Source organism: Mus caroli, chromosome 4 (genome assembly GCF_900094665.2).
Source record: "Mus caroli chromosome 4, CAROLI_EIJ_v1.1, whole genome shotgun sequence".
In the NCBI taxonomy this organism is placed as follows: Eukaryota; Metazoa; Chordata; class Mammalia; order Rodentia; family Muridae; genus Mus; species Mus caroli.
In genome coordinates this window covers 8883698-8905625 of record NC_034573.1, presented here as the reverse complement: position 1 = coordinate 8905625, position 21928 = coordinate 8883698, and the positions used below count along the sequence as shown (strand labels likewise).

At 37.8% G+C, this 21928-nt stretch overlaps 1 protein-coding gene across 2 annotated transcripts in view; it reads right to left on the bottom strand.

Annotated features, from left to right (window-relative positions):
• Triqk (triple QxxK/R motif containing) overlaps positions 1-7865 on the bottom strand; it is a 61486-nt gene extending 53621 nt beyond the window's left edge. For both annotated transcript variants that reach the window (XM_021161347.2, XM_021161346.2), the window contains exon 1: positions 7751-7865. The gene's annotated coding sequence lies outside the window, so the exon portion shown is untranslated. The remainder of the gene's footprint in view (positions 1-7750) is intronic.
• Positions 7866-21928: the final 14063 nt, after the last annotated feature.

The following is a 21928-nucleotide window of genomic DNA, read 5'->3' as shown; positions in this document are numbered from 1 at the left end:
TGTAACTGAAGAAATGCTTCCCTTGGGATTCGGAAAGTGACCTACTTGGGCACGCTACCTTGAGAGTGAAAAGGACAGGAATCTGCATTAAAATCTATCTGTAGAGTTCACTCTTTACAGGGACCTACATGTTCTGAGCTACGGACTGACATGTTATCTGTGAAAAGGAGGAAGGACTCTTTATAAGATGAGCTATGAATACCAGCGCATGTATAAATAATATGTTATTATCCAGAAAATGATTTCATTAGCGACTGAGCCAATATTAAACTAAAAGCAGATAGTCAAGTTCTCTGTGGGCACTGAAATATTAATTTCATCAAAAATGATAAGCGTTAGTTTAGAGATTGCATTATCTACATCTAAACTATAAAATATATACAGATCCAAGTGGCCTCTAACTAAACCATCTTAAGCTTTGATGGACTTCCATGTGACGTACTTAAAGGTATCACAGAAGGCAAACATATGATTATGTATCATGTTCTGTCTAAATTGATATGCCTATGAAGACCAGAAAATATTACCTTCTGTACCTTATAAGTAACTTCATCTTCTAACTTTTGAGTGATTTGACTTATTTAGCCCATACATTTACATGTGACATAATTTTATATACTCCATGTGTTCCTAGGGTGGCTAAGAAACTATTTACATACAATACTTTAAAGAAGAATATAAAAACAACTAGAGTCAGAATTGCTCATGCTTACTTTCATTTATGTGATAACAGAATTGGGGGCAGGGGGATACTGTGAAAGGTTGGGAGTTACTAAAGTGCTAATCTGATCCTTTACTTACTGTACATCCTACAGTGCATCCTCTGCTAAATGATTCAGATGGTTTCTGCATAGCATATACCAGCCCTTTCACTTGGCCATGAGGACTCTATGGTCCCAGTTTCAGCAATATTACAAATAGACTTCCCTGGCTGCTGAACCGCTTCCTATTTTCTAAGTAAAAGTTACCCCTGTTACAAACTTCAACCGCTTCACAACTCTATCCCTTTTACCGAAATCCAAGCTTCCTCCTAGACTTACCAATCTTGGTTTCGTGGATATTCTTAAGACTTCATTTAATTTTACACTTAATCTGTATAATTTACCTGTTCCACCCAGACAAACCTTTGATAATATGCATTTCACTTATTAAATACTGCACATTTACCTTTATAGTCACTTAGTTTTAAAATACAATGGCCAAATATTTATAATATCAGGATAGTAACTTATTGTTGCCTTTCAAAAGCAAAGTCTAGAATCTCTATGGAAATGTTGATCAATTCCTATAAAATAAAATAAAATAAAATCACAATTTTGAAATGTAAAGAAAAGTAGACTTTTCTGGTGTTGGCAGCACAGTTCCTTGAAGAGCAAGAAGATGCTGAGGCAAATAAAATATTGATAGACATTTGGAGCAAATCTGGATCCCCTGGATGGAAAGGCAACATTAGTCCTCTACATCAACATTTATCATTCAGGCCAAGAGAGGACGACATTTTACAAGGAAAAAGAAAACCCAGAAATGCAAAAGGCATCTTTTTAGATGTAAGATATGTAAGATATGATCACTCAAAAAAACAGTTTTAATTTATAATCATATTTCACATGAAAATAAAGAAGGTATCTTCAGGAAAGTTTATGGTTTCTCATCTGTTTCATGAACTGTCTAATTCCACAAAACCAGCAAAGCAATCGTTTGGGAACTTCATGTATATTTCCTTGTGTTTTGTATTTTAGGATTTGAGCAATCTGCTACTATATGTATATAAGACTCTAGCTACTTTTTTTTTATTTTGGGAAGGAAAAAAATCAACCTGGTAAGGTATTAATTATAAGACGTGAGCCATGAACATGAAATTGTCTGTGTATGCTATTCTAAATACTTTGATTCAATCTAGTTTAAAATGGACAGCACCTGTAATAAAGAAAAAATTAATTCAATAGTGTAATATATATTTGAATAAGAATAAAACATTGTGAACTACTGGCTTATGGATATCAGAGATAGTATTATATTGCCTGGCCCAAAAATATTCAAATTCTGGTTCCCAGAACCTCATATAATTTACTGAAGGATCTTTGCTACCATTAGGAGATGCACTGCAAAAGACCAGCCAGATACATGCAATGTTGCTGACCTAGTAGGTGAGAGAAGAGAGCGATAAGCATAGGAATGTGGGTAGCCATAAGACCTGCAAAAGGAACAGAAACCAAGATTGTCTACTGGAGGTTTCGCAATCATTACAGCCCTGATAACACGGTCATTTCCAGTGTGGCACATGCCAAACTCCAAATAGAAGTATGAGATATTAAAGTTACATTTTATAAAAAATACTTAATGTTTTTATATTTTTTTTAAATTTCATAACATCTTTTATCTTTGCTACTATCTCTCTGCTATCACTCTATTACTGTCTGTCCTTTTTGGATGGCGTTCTAAACACAGAGGCGATGGATGCACTATGAATGCATTAGCTTCAAATGTCTCCCTGCGTTGGTCTTCTTTGACTTGAGGCATGCCTCTGGCTTCTTTGCTAATTTCTTTGATTTGATGGGGTATTTTCTTCCACTTGGTTTCACTGTCAAACTCTTTATTGTCCAGAATATTTTAGTACATAAAAACTTCTATATAATCCAGCATTCCCCACATTTGAAGGAAACAGATTTGAGGAGTGGAATGAAACGAGAGAAGGGTAAACCTAGAAGCAGAGAAAAGACAGATTCAGAATTCAGTAATCTGTTCTGGTACTGCTCACAGACTGAAAGCGATCACTGTAAAGGACACAGAGTCAAATCTAAAGCTTCCCGAAGTCTAGTGTATGTCCCGCTCAATCAGGATATAAGCTATAATCTCTAATTAGGATCTTGCCATGTGTAGACTATATTTAAAATAGTATTAAAAATCTACCAGAGGCATTTTTATATAAAATCAAGTGTTTTCTAGATTGAGTCATCTATCTTTTGTCATAGTTAAAATTTTGGCTTCAGTCCTAACTGGCCTGCTACTTTTGCAGTGACTGTGGAAATTATAAAAGAAGCAGGTTTCTTTATTCTTATTGCAGTTTCCATAACTTAAAAGACATGGTGATGACAAGAACATTCACTTTATGTGACACTCTCTTACCTGTGACTCAACACAGTGGTTTGTTATATCACTGCATAAAGAATGTTTACCTTTTTATAGTATTCAGATTTATGAGGTAAAATTACTCTCCTCCTTCAAAAACACCTAGCATTTCTACCATATAAAAATATTAAGAGGTTAGTAAAAGAATTAGTTATAGGACTAAATTATTCTTATTTGTTTAACAGACTTCTTAAGGAAATAAAATATGAATAAATTGTGTCACTATTTTCTATTAGCATCATTTTAGGTATACTGAGGGAGTGCATAATACTATATTCTAAACAGTATGTTTCAGACCTTCATAGAGGCACAAACTGTTGATGTTAAAACATGCATATATTCATAAAGTCTGGGGGAAAGATGACCTCACTTCATGCTTTGACACAGAGAAACACTCACAGATGTATACTTTCCAATGGGGCACTCAGCATTTCAGTAAGAAAAGACTATTCTTCCTTCAGCTGACAGATCTCCCTGTTACCCAATCCATAGTCTCAAAAGTAGCTGCTTTACATCATTGTAATGATGTAAAAATGCTATGACATACTTCAAAAGACCAAGGAATGTCACTCATTTTAAGAAACCAGAGTGCTAGGTTAACAGTCTTGGCCTACAATCCCATTCACTTGCAGCTTCTAAATGAGAGAATATGATAGTTATATCAATTATCAACTTGATTGAACCTACAATCATCTAGGAAATAATCCTTTTTGCATGTCTGTGAGAGATTATTATCACTATGTTGAAGTGGAAAAACCTAGTCTAAAAGGAGGTAATGCTATTCCCTGGGCTGGGTCTTGGGTTGCATAAAAAGGAGAAAGTCAGATGAGCCTAAGCTGTATTGTTTACTTCTTCCTGACTGTTGATGCAATATTCCCAGCAGATCCATGTTCCTGTCTCCATGCCTTCCCTACCATCTTAGACTACTTCTAGAACACTAATTCAGAATAAACCTTCCATCCTTAAGTTGCTACTTTGTCAGCACCAAGAAAATTAATATGAAAGTGTATCTAACCAGTGACTGGATTCCATCAGTCTTCATCTCTCCAGTGAAGCTAGCATGGATGATGCAAAATGGTAAGTCTGAGTAAGTGGATCTATTGTGAAATCTGAGTATTTGTTCACAAGGTGATTAAGGTCTAGTTTCTGGGAAAGGGAATAGAGGTTATGATGTGCATATGCATATTTGTGGGAGTCTGGGTGGTAACATCAGTGAAAGTATTTATGACCAACATTCTATAATGTCACTGTGATAACCAACTTAGTTGTTAATTTAACTACACCTGGAATCAACTAAAACCTAAGCAGCCTGGGATTGTGTGAAGGATTTTCTTGATGGGATCATTTGATGTGGGATGACCCTTAAATCTGCTCCACATCTTCTGGCAGCAGGCCACATACAATGAAATGAAAACAGTAAGCTTTGCCTAGTTTTCCCTCACTCTTGCTGGCAAGTTCATCTATTCTGGGGCTGAAGGATTCCTTCACTGGTGTTAGAATCTACATCTTCAGGATTCCAACACAGACTGAAGATTAGTAGCTTTTAGGAGTCCTTGGGATTCCAGCACAAGATTGGAACTGCTGTGTCATCCAGTTTCAAGAGCTAAACAAAACAAAACAAACAAACAAAAAAAGTTCTTGGCTTTCCATTGGGAACCAGTCACTGTTGGATAACCCAGATCCATCCTGTATGGCATTCTAATGAAGCATCTTTTAATGTTTACCTGTTATTCCAGGTTTGTTTCTTTAGATAACTATGAATAAAAGTCATTTTCCCTATCTTGACAAGAAAAGAAAGGAGAAGAAGAAGAAGAAAAGGGGGTAGGGAGAACCAACAGTCATTTTGGTATCTGATCAAAAGTGCTAACCCCTAGTCAGTTTGTTAATTGAAAAACTGATGTTTAGGCACTGTTTTCAAACTCAAGACAAGAAACAAAAATCTATTATTGAACCTTAAAATGTTTATGTCCTTGAGATGCCAAGTCTAGTCTTTCTTTACCCAGTTTCTCTAATAGAAACAGAGAGGCCAGTAAAGAAGGGCCGAGTCGTTCTAAGACCAGGCTGTTTTGTACACTCGACCCTTACTACAAAAGAAACAGATTCTTCCTATTCTAATGCTTCGTCTCTCCAGTGGTGGCATGTCTACAACTGGTACCAACTTCTGTGGGTTATTTGAGCAAAGTAAATAACAAACTCTATTTAAAATCTTCTATTTAAAAATGAAATTGGGAAAAGAGCTACATGTAGAGAAAATCTCTTGTGTAGTGTGTGGAAGAATTGCCTGTCAATAAAAATCTAATGGCCAACTTGCTGAGAGAGGATTAGAAGGCGGGACTTCCACTCAGAGGGAGTCAGGCAGGGAATTTGCCTCCTGACCATCTCTGAGAAAGTCAGACAAAACTGAAGAGAGGTAACCAGCCATGTAACAGACATAGAATAGTATCAACAGGATAATTGAGTTAAGAGATAGTTGGCTAGTTTATACAACTCTTAAAAGCTTCAGACCTAGGCATCTATTATTAAATAATAAGCCTCCGAGTCATTTTTCAGGAACTGGGGCATTGCAGGAAAAGACAGGGTTACAACTACCAGAAACTGAAAGCAACCAGGATATTTTTTAGCCTCTGTACATTAAAACGTGAGCTGTAAGAAAGAATCAGGTAATGATTTTACAGTTGCATGAACTTAACATAATAAGGCTCTCTTTGTTAATTTGTCCAAGATGAGGACTGATGCAGAAGAAATTTTACACATTTAACATTTATCTCAAAGTACAATTTAACACTGTCCTATAGCACTACATTTTCTTCTCCTGACTACTCTTTCATAGACATGATCAAGGGCTTATATTGAAACAAAGTAATAAGTTATTCAACATTCGATGTTTCTAGTGATTACTAGTAAAAATGAGATAGATTGTAATGACCTTATTTTTGATAGTGAAATGGGGTTAAAGGCTATTTGAAAGAAAGAGTTAAAAAATAAACTAAAAAACAAAACAAAAACTCTGCTCTAAGTTTTCCTTAGTGAGACATGGGGGGAAGTAATTATTGTGTCCTAAATTAAAGGAAAATGGTGGTCTCGATAAAGCTTCCACTTCCTATTTAAATGCTGCCCAATCTACAGGATTACTCAAAGCTTTCTCTGGCATCTCAAAATGGTGACATTGAAAACTGGAAATTATTAGATTTAACACGAACATTTCCTGATCTCCCCAAGAGCCCCTACAAAACCACAACCCCTTCTCTGTGTATTCTTGGGTGGTGGGGGACCGATACTAAGGGCAGATAAACTGTGCAAGGCCCTTTGTGTGCTACCGAAGCCGTAACAACACTGGATTAGTAGAGGAAAGATGGATGGCCGTAATCCTCACCTCTCTACTAGCCAAAGAAATGAGGAAAGTCAAGATCATTTAAAAATACTCTAAGATAAAAACAAACGAACATTATAACCAATAACATTTTGGATTACTGCACATCACTATTGTAATTATACTTTTAAATCAATCCTGCTAGGATAGATACTAGATTGAGAACTTTATAGATGAGATGGTTGAGGGTTCTCAACTAAGGAAACTAAGTTGAGGAAGTTTTCCTCAACTAAGGAAAACTAAGGGGCTTCCTTACTGAGGGCCACTGTTAACATCAGGCCAAGTGAAGCTCTCTTCCTGAGGATTTACACTGGCACCCTGGCATGGAAAATTAAAGCCAACTCCCTTCTTGTTTGTGTTTTCTTTCTTATAGAATGTTTGTTCTTCTGAATCATGTGGGGCCAAAAGATATGAGGGAAGAAGATATTTGCAGTAGTTATCTGTGTTATCTTGTAGTTGATCATTAAATATGGACTCAATAGTAAGTGCTTAGAAGTTTAACATACTTCACAATAGACTGCAAGGAAAATCACATATGAAAGACCTTGCTGTAAAGAGCTGCAACTTCCAGAGGAAGTTCATTAGGTCAAGTGAAAGACAGCATATGACAGAGCATATCCACATACAACATCGTTTGGGTTCAGGGATTCACTAAACATCAGAAAAAGTAACCCCACTTCACCACTACCACCAACCAATAAAGCAACTCTACAAATATTTTGGCTTACAAGACTGTTCCCATAAAAGGGAAACAGGAAAGAGTAATCAAAGTTAAAACACAGGAGGAGGCGGCGGCCTGAACAGGATTAGTAGAAACTAGTCACCTGTAACTACAAGGAGGCCTCTCAAATTAGTGGACAGCACAGCAAGCTAATTAATCCCCAGCCTAGGGTAAACCTGGGGAAGTGGGTGGGACTGAGAGTTTCAGCAATGTCCTGGAGCTCTAGGACACGCTGGCAGGGCGCACCCCGCGTTGCTCGGCAACCCAGGCGGCCACGCCCACCCCAGTCTGGCCATTCTCTCTGGGCCGGAGAAGCCAAAACAGTCGAAAAGGAGGTCTCCCTGCTGGGCTCGGAGCCCGGATTCCCTGGAGGAGCCTCCGGATGCTCAGGCCCAGCGCCTGGGGCTGTTCCCCAGGCCAGATCTACAGTCTCCACGGGGCTGAGAGAGCTGGGAAAGCGCGATTCCAGCCCTGGGCCCGCATCCAGAGAACTGTGACCCCGAACCCCCAAGCCCTCGCCGGAAACACACCTCAGCATTGCCCAGCGAGGGCGGCCCAACTGCGGGTCCGGCCGGGTGGGCAGCTGTCCACGCTGCTGTCACTCAGAGGCAGGGGCGGGACGTGGAGCCGCACACCCCTACTCCAGGAGGGCCAGACGAGGAGGGGCGGGGCCAGCCCTCAGTCTGCACTCTGATTGGCTAGGCCTTCCCTGCGAGCCTCCAGGACTGTGCGCGCTCTTAGGTCCATCATTTCTACTCTTTAGAGCTTCAGTACTTCATAGGATGCAGACATTAACAGAAAGGAGCCTGACTTCTCTTCACAAACATAAAACGAAAACCAAAAGTTATTTTAATGAGTGACCACTTCCACCTTTTACACGCAAACACCTAAATCTAGTCATATCCTTAGGAAAACATTCCAACAGTGAAACACATTCAAAGAGATTCAAGGGGCAGGACTTGGGGTAGGATAAAAAGAAAATGAATAAGATACTTTTATTTTTAACTTTTAACAAGAGAGTCAATTTAGGGAAAGCAATTGCTGAAAGGTGACAAACGACTGTGATTGCAGGCCTGTTTCGGGAACTTAGTTTTCGCATCTGTAAAACAGGTACAGACAATATTGAGGTATTTAACATTTGGAATGTTTTTGATCACCGTCTGCTCTCTAAATTATGCTTTTATAATCCCGACAAAACCTCCTGGGAAGTATTATTATTATCCATAGTCTGCTTCCAGACTAGAAGCAGGTGAGTTTATTTAATAAATGAACATACCACTGAACAAAGAGTGATTCTCTTTATACTGACATAAACTAAATTTAAAACCCAGACAGTCGGAGTCAGAGGGGATGGAGGACTCTGGGAGAACATGGCCCACCAAATCAGTTAAGCAGGCCTCACATAGGTTCACAGTTAGTCTGTGTGGCGAGCATAGGACCTGCGGCATGGGTCCATGCCAGGCCCCCTGTATTTGTTATAACTGTTACTGTGTTCTCCTGAGACTCCACACAGTGGGAGCCAGCATGTCTCTCACTCTTCTGCCTGCTTTTAAAATTATTTTCCTCCTATTGGGTTTCTTTGTCCAACCTTAATATAAGAGATTTCACCTTGTGTTACTGTATATTGTTTTTTCCAGTTTGGCTGTTGTCTCTCAGAGGCCTGCTCTTTTCTGAAGAAGAAATGGAGGAAGAGATCTAAGGAAGGAAGGGGAAGCTGTGGTTGAGATGTACTGCATGACAGAAGAATCTATTTTCAATTAAAAAAAAAAGAAATATTAAAATAATAATACCCCTTCAAGTGTTACAAAAGTTTGTAAAAGGCAAAACATCATACAAAAAGAATGTAGGCACATATAAATAGATATCTCTGAAGTCTCCCATGATATCTTATTGAGAAATGAAACCCAAAATGTGATTTTATTTTCTGTACTGCTAGATCATTTTCTGGTATTCAGGATCTTTAAAACGAAACAAAGATAGAATTCAATGACATTAAATAAATGTTCTTAATGAGGATTGTATATGTGTGTTGCTTGGAGGAGGGAGGAAATAGTGAAGCCCTAACATATATGCTTCCTTGTTCAAATAAAATGGACACCATGTTGTGAAAAAATTACTGGAATAGAAGGAATATATTTTGTGGCAAATGACTTTATATTCTAATCTTGCTGAACTTCCAAATTCTTCTTAGAGCTTGAACTATGAATAACTCCAGCCCAAAGATTTCTTGATTGTGTGTGACCTATGCTCCCATTTAAGTTTCTTTAATCTTTTAAAAATGTTTTATTCTGAAAGAGTTATGATTGTGTAGTAATAAGTATATTGTATAAATAAATACTGTTAGCTTTAAATAAATGTGGAGAATAGATGTGAGTCGTTTTTCAAATGCATATTCACATAGAGAAAATGCCCTTGTTTGAATTTCTCACATGCATAAAATATACATTTAAGTAAATGTATTGTAGGCATGTAAATGTGTTATCTTTGAAATAAACACAGCTGTATGCTCCACATATGTATAGCTGCAGATGTTTGAGTCATTTATTCTGATTGCTGGAACTCTGCACCTTTCTATTTTGTCACACATCCAGTAGAAAACACTGTGCTCTATAAGCAAAGAACAGCAAATAATGAGAATCTGCCGCTGAATTTCTTACTGTGAATATCCTTAGGAGATGAGCTTGGTTAGGTTACATTATTGCATAAGCATTTAATGCTATATGAAGTGGCACTGGCCACTTTAGAGTGTATAATAACTACTACAAAGTAGCCTTACAAAGTAGCTTTTAAAATAATTGTGCTAAAAATATTGTCTCCAACTAACTTAATACTTCCTACATTTTGAGTAGAAGAGTTTGTTCCTGTCTATCTAGACCTCTGTTACTTATTTTGTATATTTCTGCTCCAACCCTTGTAATTCTTGCATAGATACAAGGTATGCATATATATGTATACATATATATATATATGGTATGCATATGTGTATATATGTATGTATATATATATATACAAGGTGTGCATATATATATAAGGTGTGCATATATGTGTATATGTGTATGTATATATACAAGGTGTGCATATATATAAGGTATGCATATATGTATATATATATATATGTATATATATATATACATATATATATATATATATATATATATATATATATATATGCTACCAACATCCAAACTGCCAAATAAATAACATTTTAGAGACAGGCAATATATACATTGAAAGGCACTGCTCATGTTCTCAGCAGGTAGAAAACCAAGGCAGAAGAATCCCTGAAATTTCTAGGTGAGCGTCTTAGTTAATGTTTTATTGCTGTGAAATGGCACCGTGACTAAGGCAACTCTTATAAAGGAAAGTATTTAATTGGGATTGGCCTATAGTTCAGAGGTTTTGTCTGTTATTATCATGGCTGGGAACATGGCAACGTGCAGGAAGGCATGATGTTAGAGAAGTAACTGAGAGCTTTGCATTCTGATTCTCAGGCAGCAGCACACATACATACACACACACCAAAACAGAGAGAGACAGAGAGAGAAAGAGACAGACAGATACAGACAGACAGACAGACAGACAGACAGATAGAGACAGAGAAAGACAGAGACACAAAGAAACAGAGACACAGAGAGATAGGGACAGAGAGCCAGAGCCAAAAGAGACAGACAAAAGACACAGACACAGGGACACAGACACATAGATACAAACAGTGAAACTGGAAGCCTGGGCTTTCCCTGGCCATGGCATGGGCTTTTGAAATGCCAAAGCCCAACCCTAGTGGCATACCACCTCCAACAAGGCTGCATCTCCAATTCCTTCCCTGACTGCTCAGCTGGGGACAAAGCATGTAAATAATACATGAGGCTATAAAGGCCAATCCCTACAGTCAGCACAGGCTGGGTAGTGAGTACTAGGGCAGCAGAGAAGACATAATAAGACTGTCTCAGAAACCCGAACCTGAAAACATCCAGATGTACATTATGAAGGGTTCTTTATTTCTGATATTATCTACTGTGAAGCAAAATTTTGTTATTACAATAATTATGTCTAGTGTCTTTCATTATTTTGTTCCTTTGTTCTTTTTTATATTTTTGAAATAGGTTCCCATACTATAGCCCAGGTTGACCTGGAACTCATAGAGCATAAGTTGGCACAAAATTCATGGAGATCTTCCTACCTCAGCCTCAACAAGTACAAATATGACAGGCATGAAACAGCACACCATGCTCTGCCTTCCTGTGCACACTGTTGAATTATTTAAATTTCCAATTTTACTTTAACCAACCTGTGTCTACATATCTAAGGTGTTTATAAATAACATATTTTTTGCTTTCAATCTAATGGGACATCATTAGCCATGTGATTGGGCTCTTCCCATTAATGCACTTCATTATATGACTTAGTTTTCTGAATGCTTTCTTGCTATTTTTTTTTCTCTCAGATCTTTGTAATTTTGTTCTCCTTTGTGTTCTATTAAGGAATATTCTTATAACTCAAATCTTTTTCTTTTACTGGTTTAACAAGAATAAAATTTAATGGTTGACACATGGTTACAGTCTTTACATTTAACCTGCCAGTACTTATCCGAGTAATATATATATAATTTCATACATAATGAGATAAACTTCACACAGTCCATGACATATCTTTAGCCTGTGATATTTCATGCATTTTGCTTTTAGATGTGCCATCACTTGAATAAGGCTTGTGATTATTTCTTGTGGGGTCTTCCCTTAAAGCCAAGGATTCCAACCTTCCTAATGTCGCGGCCTTTAATAAAGTTCTTCACGTTGTGCTGAGCCCCAGCCATAAGATAATTTTCATTGCTACTTTATAACTGTAAGTTTGCTGCTGTTATGAGTCAAAGGTAGGTATCTGCGTTTTTAAAATGGTCTTAAGTGACCCCTGTGTAAAGGTTGTTTGATGCCCCCAAGGGCTTTGTACCTACAGGTTGAGAACTTCTGTCTTAAAGAGATCTTTAAAACCTTAAAACTTAATCTTGTCTATTCACCCTGATATTACTCACTCACAGTTCCCGTGATTACTTTCTGTAGGTACACATTACATCATGAAATAGTATTTGTCTTCTGCTTCATGAGCTTCCTTGCACATTTGATATTGTGCTTGTCTACAGCTGTGGTTTTTTTAAACCATTTTGCCTGTTGTAATTAATTTTCGTTTTACCTTTCATTCTTTCAAGGATATTGTGGTTGAGCATAAAATCCAGGTGCTGGTTTGTATCAGAATATTCAAGATTATGCCCAATTTCCTCCTGCCTTGTGTATTTCTGACAATATACCTGTTCCTTCGTAACTACTGAATCTTCCTTCTCTGCTCACTCTGGTTTTTCCCTTTGAGCACATCATGAAATAGCACTAAATTTTTTCTTGCCTTTGTGTTTTGAATCTGTTTCATTTCTTACAAGGATTTATAATTTTTTCAAAATTAGAAATGTTCTAGTCATGATTTAAATATTTTTATTCTCAGTACTATTTGCCTTTCCTTGTTGGTGAACTGTAAACCCTAAGCCAAATCAATCCTTTCCTTCCTTCGTTGGTTTTCCAGGTGGTACTAGTTATGATTGAGATGTTCCTGACCCTGTTGTTTGAGGAGGATTGTGTAATTATTTAGAACAGTAAGCTGGAAAGCCATTAAGTGCTCAGCTCTTATAAGTATGCATGAACAATAAAGAAAGCGTTGATAAAAGGTAGGCAACTGGTCAACATAACCATTTAGAGAAACATTGACAGGCGCAAGAACTGTGATCTCCCTAGGCATGAAGTACGAGATTTGGAACAAGTTCACAGTACCGGACATGAAATATCATTTATAGAGCATGCATCTAATCCAGTCAGAAAATGGTTGACTTGATAACAATCGTACACAACTGCACCAGTAGGCACAGGTCACCAGGTGTTGTATAGCATGTGGGGTCCAGTGCAAGGTAAGACAATTTATAAGTAACTCCACCCCCTGCCCCCAGCAGCTTGTATAACACTGACACACTATGAAACTTGGAAGAAGCTTTTCCAGTCACTTAGAGCTAAATTTCCCACTGTTCTGAAACCAAACTTGGTAATGACTTCATCAATGGAGTCTTACCAGTTATGTTAGCCACCCAGGAGAAATGGAAATAATCTATGTTGTTTCTTCCTGATCAATAACTTGTAAGCACTGAAATTTTCATCAACTATTTATGGCTTCTGGGACCAGTATTATTCACTGGTGCAGGGTATTTCTGATCAAATTTCATTCTTAATATTATGCTTTTAATTAGCTTGCAAACTAGTGGACTTCCACAAGGCTCACTCATATTTCCTTAGCTTTGTTTAACTTGACCCCTCTGTCCTGGTCTCCCCTACCCTTGTCTCTTATCCTCACTTAAGCCTTTAACCAAGAGTATCCCCCTGCAGCCCTTTTGTCACTCATATTAACCCATCCTATTTAATTATATTTTACTAGGTTGTAAGATTGTATGTTTTTGTATATCTTTTTATTATATTCCCTTTGTTTTGGTTAAGGCTTTTCCACATCCTAATTTCTCCATTCCCCTTCGCTCACCATGTTTGAAATGTTTCCAAATATCATTCCTCTCTACTTCTATTTTACTAAAAGCACTTTAGGATTCCATCTCACCCAAGTCAGAATGACTATAATTAGGAACACAATTAACAAAAGATTCTGGCATAGGTGTAGGGACTATTGGGGACAGTGTAAACTAGTGATAGCACTCTGGAAATCAGTCTAGAGCTTTCTCAAAATCTAGGTGTAAAAAGCCCACAGGCTTGTCTTTAATCATTAGTATTCACCCTTGTACTTGACTTTGTTAATTGAAAATGCTTTATTTTGCACTTTTCATTTATTTCACTAAGTTTTTCAATACTAGTGGTGTGAGTGTGTGTGTGTGTGTATGTGTGTTATTTTCAGAATCTCTATTTAGTAAAATTTGTTTCCAAGTTCTGTACATACTTCTTTACATTTTTTTATTTATTCCCTGCTGTTTGAAGTTATTGATCATTCTAAAATTTGGACAATTATATTCTTTCCTTAATATTTCAATGGCCTCAGTATGTTCAGATCCAATAACTGAGAAATCATGAGATTTTGCAGGAGTCATATTCTTTTGATTTTTATAATCTTGTCTTTGTACCTTACAGTTGCTGCAACTGGCCATATGGCTATCCCCTCCAGTTTACATGGGATCATCTTAGTAAGCAGCCTTCACTTGTAGTATCAATCCCCTTAGAGCACAGAAAATAAACTAAAATATCATTGACAACTCAAAAATATATTTGCTATAAAATATTTAGATTTTTAAAACTGTAAATAAATATCATAGCTCCAACAAAGAAACACAGAGAAGTTATAGTTATAGGATAATCTATGAATTCAATAACTTAATAATTGAAACATTTGTCCCATATCATGAGGAGTCAAGTCCTAATGAGTACATCTGCATCAGAGCTCATGTATCTATGCCTCAGGGAGCATAGCAGAAGAAAGGACAGAAAGACTGCAAGAGCCAGAATATTGGGGAAGTCTGCTGTGAAACTGCCTCTCCTAGAAAAGGCTGCATAAGTAACACTGGAAAAATGGCAATACCAATGGACATGTTAATGTGGAAAAGGAAAAGTTTTTCTGGGTCTCACCATAGACAAAGAAATACAAGGACTAATGACAACCAAAGGAAGAGGCCTCTCTCTTGAGTTAGCCCTGTTATTTTTTCCTTCAATGCTCAGTCCTGAAGACACATACACACAAACCACAAAAATAGACTTAGAAAATTATATTTTTATATATTTTTGCATATATACATATATGGAACAATAATTATGAAAGAAAAAGACTACAATGTATGAGAGAGGTTTGAGTCCCCAAACTCCCATCAAACTGCATTAAAACTTTTTGTTTGTTTGTTTGTTTTGGTTTTTTGTATGTTTGTTTGTTTGTTTGTTTTGAGGCAGGGTTTCTCTGTATAGCCCTGGCTGTCCTGGAACTCACTTTATGGACCAGGCTGGCCTCGAACTCAGAAATTTTGTTTATAGATTCTAGAATGTCTCTAGCTAATCGTTGCAACCAATGTCAAGGGCCTATAGATTCTATTTGTTAACACTTTATTAAAGCCACAGCTCCATTCCTAATACCAATTTTCTGCATTAATCACTTTTTTTGCCACTGAAATAAAATACCCATGAATGCTTCTTAATGAAAGGTGTGTTTGTGCTAACTATTTTGAAAGGATATGGTCTACCGTGGCAGAGGAAGCATACTAACAATAATGTCTCTAACTGAGGTGTCAGGTTGTGTTGCTCATTTTCATTCATTCCAGGATAGCCCTCTAGGACACCATGACACTCCTTTGAGCCTATGCTCTTGTTCCTCCTCAGGAATAGGCTCAAAGCCCAGAATGTGTCTCCTAGAGAATTCCAAATCAATCGAGCTGATAATCAAGACTAACCATCATATTAGTGATTTTCAGGAATCATCGGAAATTCAATACCTGAGATTATAGGATGTAATTTAAAAATAGAAAATGGTTATTGTGCTGTTCAGCACTGGTCAGAACTGGGTAAGATAGAGACAGAAACCTGGAATCACCAACAACCAGTGTAGTGTGCTCATTGTTCTTTGATACAAGGAAGTGAAGCAACACAGTTCATAAAGATTTTTCTCAAATGTTGGGAGCTTCTTCTCTTGTTTGTCAATTTATAAAAAAAATTAAATTAACCAGAACATCTGTTGCTCTAAGTATTCAGTCAATTACATACTAATATGGATGCTATTTTTGCAGTGATGCTCTTTTTTTGCTGTGTTTTATGTTTGTGTCTGCATGATGTTTTGTATGACAAGACTTGCCAAGATAAATTTCTATCGTTGGTGTTTAAGTTAAAATGTAAAAAATAAACATTTTTTATTTCTTGTACCAAATAGAATCTGTTGATAACAAGTGACAAAAAAATTTGATTTTGATTCAAAATAAAATGTAGGTATGCATATATACGTATGTATTATGTGTGTGTGTGTGTGTGTGTGTGTGTGTGTGTGTGTGTGTGTGCATGTATGTGTGTTTATTCACTGGAGATTTCACAGAATTAAAACCCGTGAAGGAGGTTTTGCTAGCTAAATTTTATAAACTGGACCCAAACTCTAGACACCTGGGAAGAGGGAGCTTCACTTGAAGAACTGCCTCCATCAGATTGGCCTATGAGCAGGTTTTAGAGTATTTTCTTGATAAATGATTGATGTTGGAGGACCTAAACTGCTGTGGATGATGCTTATTCTGGGCAGGTGGTGCTGGGTCACAGTGTTTTCCCCCTGGAAACCCACTATCCCATGCCCATCCTCCTGCTTCTATGAGGGTGTTCCCCCACCCACTCCTGCCTCTCCGCCCTGGCATTTCCCAACTCTGGGGCATCAAGCCTTCACAGGACCATTGGCCTCTCCTCCCATTGATGCAAGACAAGACCATCCTCTGCTTCAGATGCAGCTGGAGCCATGGATCCCTCCATGGGTATTCTTTGGTTGGTGTTTAGTCCCTGGGAGCACTAGGGGGTCTGGTTGGTTGATAGCGTTGTTCTTCCTATGGGGTTGCAAATCCCTTCAGCTCCTTCAGTCCTTTCTCTAACTCCTCCATTAGCTACCCCATGCTCAGTCCAATGGTTGGCTCTGAGCATCCACCTCTGTATTTGCCAGGCTCTGGCAGAGCCTCTCAGGAGATAGCTATATCAGGCTTCTGTCAGCATTTCTTGGCATTCACAATAGTGTCTAGGTTTGCTGATTGTATATGGGATGGATCCCCAGGTGGGGCACTCTCTGGATGGCCTGTCCTTCATTCTCTACTTGACACACTTTGTCTCCGTATTTCCTTCTGTGAGTATTTTGTTACCTTTTTAAGAAGGACTGAAACATCCAGACTTTGGTCTTTCTTCTTGAGTTTCATGTGGTCTGTGTGTTGTATTTTGGGTATTCTGAGCTTTTGGGCTAATATCTACTTATCAGTGAGTGCATATCAGGTGAGTTCTTTTGTGATTGTGTTACCTCACTCTGGATGATATCCTCCAGATGCATCCATTTGCCTAAGAATTTCATGAATTCATCGTTTTTAATGGCTGAGTAGTATTCCATTCTATAAATGTACCACATTTTCTGTATCCATTCCTCTGTTGAAGGACATCTGGGTTGTTTCCAGCTTCTGGCTATTATAAATAAGGCTGCTATGAACATAGTGGAGCATGTGTCCTTGTTATATGTTAGATCATCTTTTGGGTATATAACCAGGAGTGGTATAGCTGGGTTTAGTGCCTTGGCTGCTCTCTATGATCATCTGTAAGGTGTAAGCCAAATAAGCTCTTCCTCTAAAGATGCTTTTGGTCAGTGTTTTATTTTTATCACAACAACGGAAAGCAAAAATAGGACAGAGCAGAACTCTGAGGATCTTGGGAGCAAGGACTCATGAACCAATGCAGCTAACACTGTGGAGATACTGTATCCCTTTCGACTCAAAGTCCTGGGGAAAAGTGTTCAACTCTTTAGCAACTACTCATTAACTTGAGTAGTTTGAGTATTTTCAGTTAAAACTCTTAGGCTCCTTGATATATGTAATAATCATCAAGTAACTTTGTCTCTCCCAACCCTAGTCATGCTGTATTGAATATTACTTCAAAAGCAGCATAGAATAAATTACTTTACTTCTCTATGTATTTGGCCTAGCTAATTCTTTCTCCAGGAGTTAGTCAAAGCCTACAGGATGTAGCAAAGACCAAAACATAGAAAACTCTCTGACCTCATAATATTCACATCTAGAGACTATGATGTAAAAAAAAAAAAAGCCTAAATAAATAAATAAATAAATAAACAATAAAATAAAATAAAATGTGGGGGATGTTTTGTATTTTAAGTGTGAATAATAAAAATAAAATGTGGAAAGTCTTGGCCATTTTTGCAAGTGAGCTGATAATAAAGTCACAGAATGATTCTCTGTTTTGTTCCTAATTTCACAAATTGGAGTCTTACCCTTTATTTCTTTAAATTTCATTTTATTTTTAATTTATTTTTTACACACCATATTCCATTCCCACACCTACATCCACCCTCTGTCTGCTCCACATCCCACACTTCCTCCCCACCCCACCCTGTCTCAACGTGAATGCCCCCATGCCCATCCCACCTGACCTCTAAACTCTCTGGGGCCTCCAGTCTCTTGATGGTTAGGTGCATCATCTCTGATTGAACACAGACCCATAAGTCCTCTACTGTATGTGTGTTGGGTAACCTCATACTAGCTGGTGTATGCTGTCTGTTTGGTGGTCCAGTGCTTGAGATCTCTGGGGTCTAGATTAATTGAGACTGCTGGTCTTCCTACAGGATCACCCTTCTCAGCTTCTTTCAGCCTTCCCTAATTCAACAACAGGGTTCAGCTGCTTCTGTCCATTGGTTTGTTGCAAATATCTGCATCACAAGCTGCATAACAAGCACTCTTTCAGCTGCTTGTTGGGGCTTTCAGAGAGCAGTCATGATAGGTCTCTTTTTGTGAGCTCTCTATAACCTCAGTAATAGTGTCAGGCCTTGAAACCTCCCCTTGAGCTTGATCCCACTTTGGTTCTGTCTCTGGACCTCCTTTTCCTCAGGCTCCTCTCCATTTCCATCCTTGTAATTCTTTCAGACAGGAACAACTATGGGTCAGAGATGTGACTGTGGGATGGCAACCCCATCTGTCATTTGATGTCCTGTCCTCCTGCTGGAAGTGGGCTCTGTAAGTTCCCTCTCCCTAAAGTTGGGCATTTTATCTAAGGTCCCTTTGAGTCCTGGGAGTCTCTCACCTCCCAGGTCTCTGGTGCATTCTGGAGGATCCCCCAACCTACTATTTCCTGAGGTTGCCTGTTTACATTCTTTCTGATGGCTCTCAGGGCTTCAGTCCTTTTCCCTCACCTAATACCAGATCACGTTCTCCCCGCCCCCCAATAATCCCCCAACCTGCCCACTTTCCCTCCCAGGTCCCTCCCTCTCTCCCCACTTGTGGGTGCTTTCTTCTCTCTCCAAAGTAGGACTGAGCGGTCCTCACTTGGGCAATTCAGCTTGTTGAGATTTCCTTTTCAGTTCTGTGGACTGTACCTTGGGTATTCTGCACCATTTTGTTTGTATGTTTGTTTCTTTTCTTTTCTTTTCTTTTCTTTTCTTTTCTTTTCTTTTCTTTTCTTTTCGCTAATATCCACTTATTAGTGAGTACACACCATGCATGTCCTTTTGGGTCTGAGTTACCTCACTCAGGATGATATTTTCTGGCTCCATCCATTTGCCTGAAAAACTCAGGATGTCTTTGTTTTTAATAGCTTAGTAGTATTCCATTGTGTAAATGAACCACATTTTCTCTATCCATTCTTCTGTCATGGGACATCTAGGTTGTTTCCAGCTTCTGACTATCACAAATAAGGCCACTATGAACATAGTAGAACATGTGCCCCTGTGGCCATCTTTTGGGTGTATTTTCAAGAGTAGTACAGCTGGGTCTTCAGGTAGATCTATTTCCAATTTTCTGAGGAACCTTCAGATTGATTTCTATAGTGGTTGCACTAGTTTGCAATCCCACCAGTAATGGAGGAGTGTTCCTCTTTCTCCACATCCTCTCCCACATGGTTGTCACCTGAGGTTTTGATCTTAGCCACTCTGATCACTAAGGACTCTGAACATTTCTTTAGGTGCGTCTCATCCATTCGAGATTCCTCAGTTGTGAATTCTTGGTGTAGTTCTATACCCCATTTTTTGATTGGGTTGTTTGGTTTTTTTGGTGATTAACTTCTTGAGTTCTTTATATATTTTGGATATCAGCCCTCTATCAGATGTGAGGTTAGTGAAGATTTTTCCCAATCTGTAGGCTGTGGATTTGTTTCATTGACTATGTCCTTTGTCTCACAGAAGCATGACTGCTATTTCTATTAACTCAATCTAACTCATATTTCATTAGTTTCGTTTTGTAAGTTAAGTCAGTGCATGTCATTCAATTTTACATTTATCTTAACATAATCAAAATTTAGTACTTTAATAATGTTTTAACTCTTTCCTTGCCAGTTCTTTAGATAGCATTAAGATAAGATCTTTTTCAATAGCAATAGTCATGTATATATACGTACTTCTATGGTTTTATGTATAGAAACAGGCAGACATCAAAGGACCTCTGGTTAACACTAGCACCTGCATTTCATTGTAGTCAGAGAAATCACACACTGTACCTCCTTAACCCTCAGGGTTGTGCCTTGCTGAGTGGCCCACTCCTGGCTGGAAAGCTGCTATACGGGGGAGCAGCAGCCAGCTCTGAGAGGAGCTATTTGATATTATGATTTCAAATTTCTCTTATGATCTACTCATGTGTTATACTTCTTGGGATGACACTAATAAAGACCCATAATTCTGCTAACATTCAGTTTCATACCAAGAGTTATAACTTTTTTAATTATAATTTTTCATTGTTTTCATATCTTTGATTATTTCCATGTTCATATTCAAATCGCAAGTATTTTTGCTTTCATGAGGGCATGTACCTGATTTTTCTCTCCAAAGAGTATATGTCCAATTTAGAATTTATTATTACATTTTTATTATTTAATGTCCTACTGCCTTATTAAATTTAGATTAGTGGTACTTTATTTTTATATCATGTTATCAATATTTTAAAAAGATTTTAATTCTATAATATTTCCTGTTAGTAGAACTTTCAGTTTTGTTTAGCACATCATGTTCAATGTGGCATTTTGCCTATTAGAATGTAATTATAGTTTTATTTTCATAAATACCTTAGAACCACTAATTATAATGAATAAGGGATTATAGTTAGTACAGAAATATTTTGCAATTTTATATTATTCTGGCATTTTAGTGTATATTCTTTAGCATATTGCATCTTTAAAATTGGTCATATTCTCCTGTATCCAATTACGATTAATGAATCTATATTTACCAAGAGTGTAAAGAATAAATAGAACATGTTTCACATACTGCACAAAGATCTCCATGTATTTACACATGCATGAATTTACCATTTTGCATAGAACTGCATTCTCTTTATTATTCATATATGTTGCTCTAGCCTTCTTCCACCAAGATGGTCTGTAGGGTATAGGGTAAGAATCACAGAATCAATGACACTGATTCTGGGAGCCCGATGAGAAGCAGAAACAGAGTCATTTATTGTGATAGTGAAGAGTGCCTTTATACCCTCCACTCATGCCCATAACTGCTAGACCCACACAGCTATCATCAGCAGATTGCCTGCCCAGTCGCAAGCTCGCCTTCTTTTTTGTCTCTGGGTCTCAGGCAGGTTGTGGGGTTAGTAAATGTGGGGTTAGTATTGATTTTAAAGAAAATAAGGAAATTTCTCAATTTAATATCTGCAATCATGACAGTTAAGGATGCTGGTCTTCAAGCTCCTTAAAACTGGATCCAGAGAGAGAAAACATGAAAGAACTCAATAGATATCAACAAAAAGATGGTAAGAAAAGGTCCACCAAAGAATGCTGGATACCAGGATTCTTCTTCAGAATGTGCTCTATTGGAAACAATAGTTTTTATTTCCATAATCTTCACTAATGTTGAGGTACAGTGTTATCACACCTGTGTGTGCTCTGAGACTCACAGAAAGAAGTGGGGCACAATAGCATCACTTCATACACATGCACAGCAGGCCTGTCTTGGTTTTTGCAATTTTTTTTTTT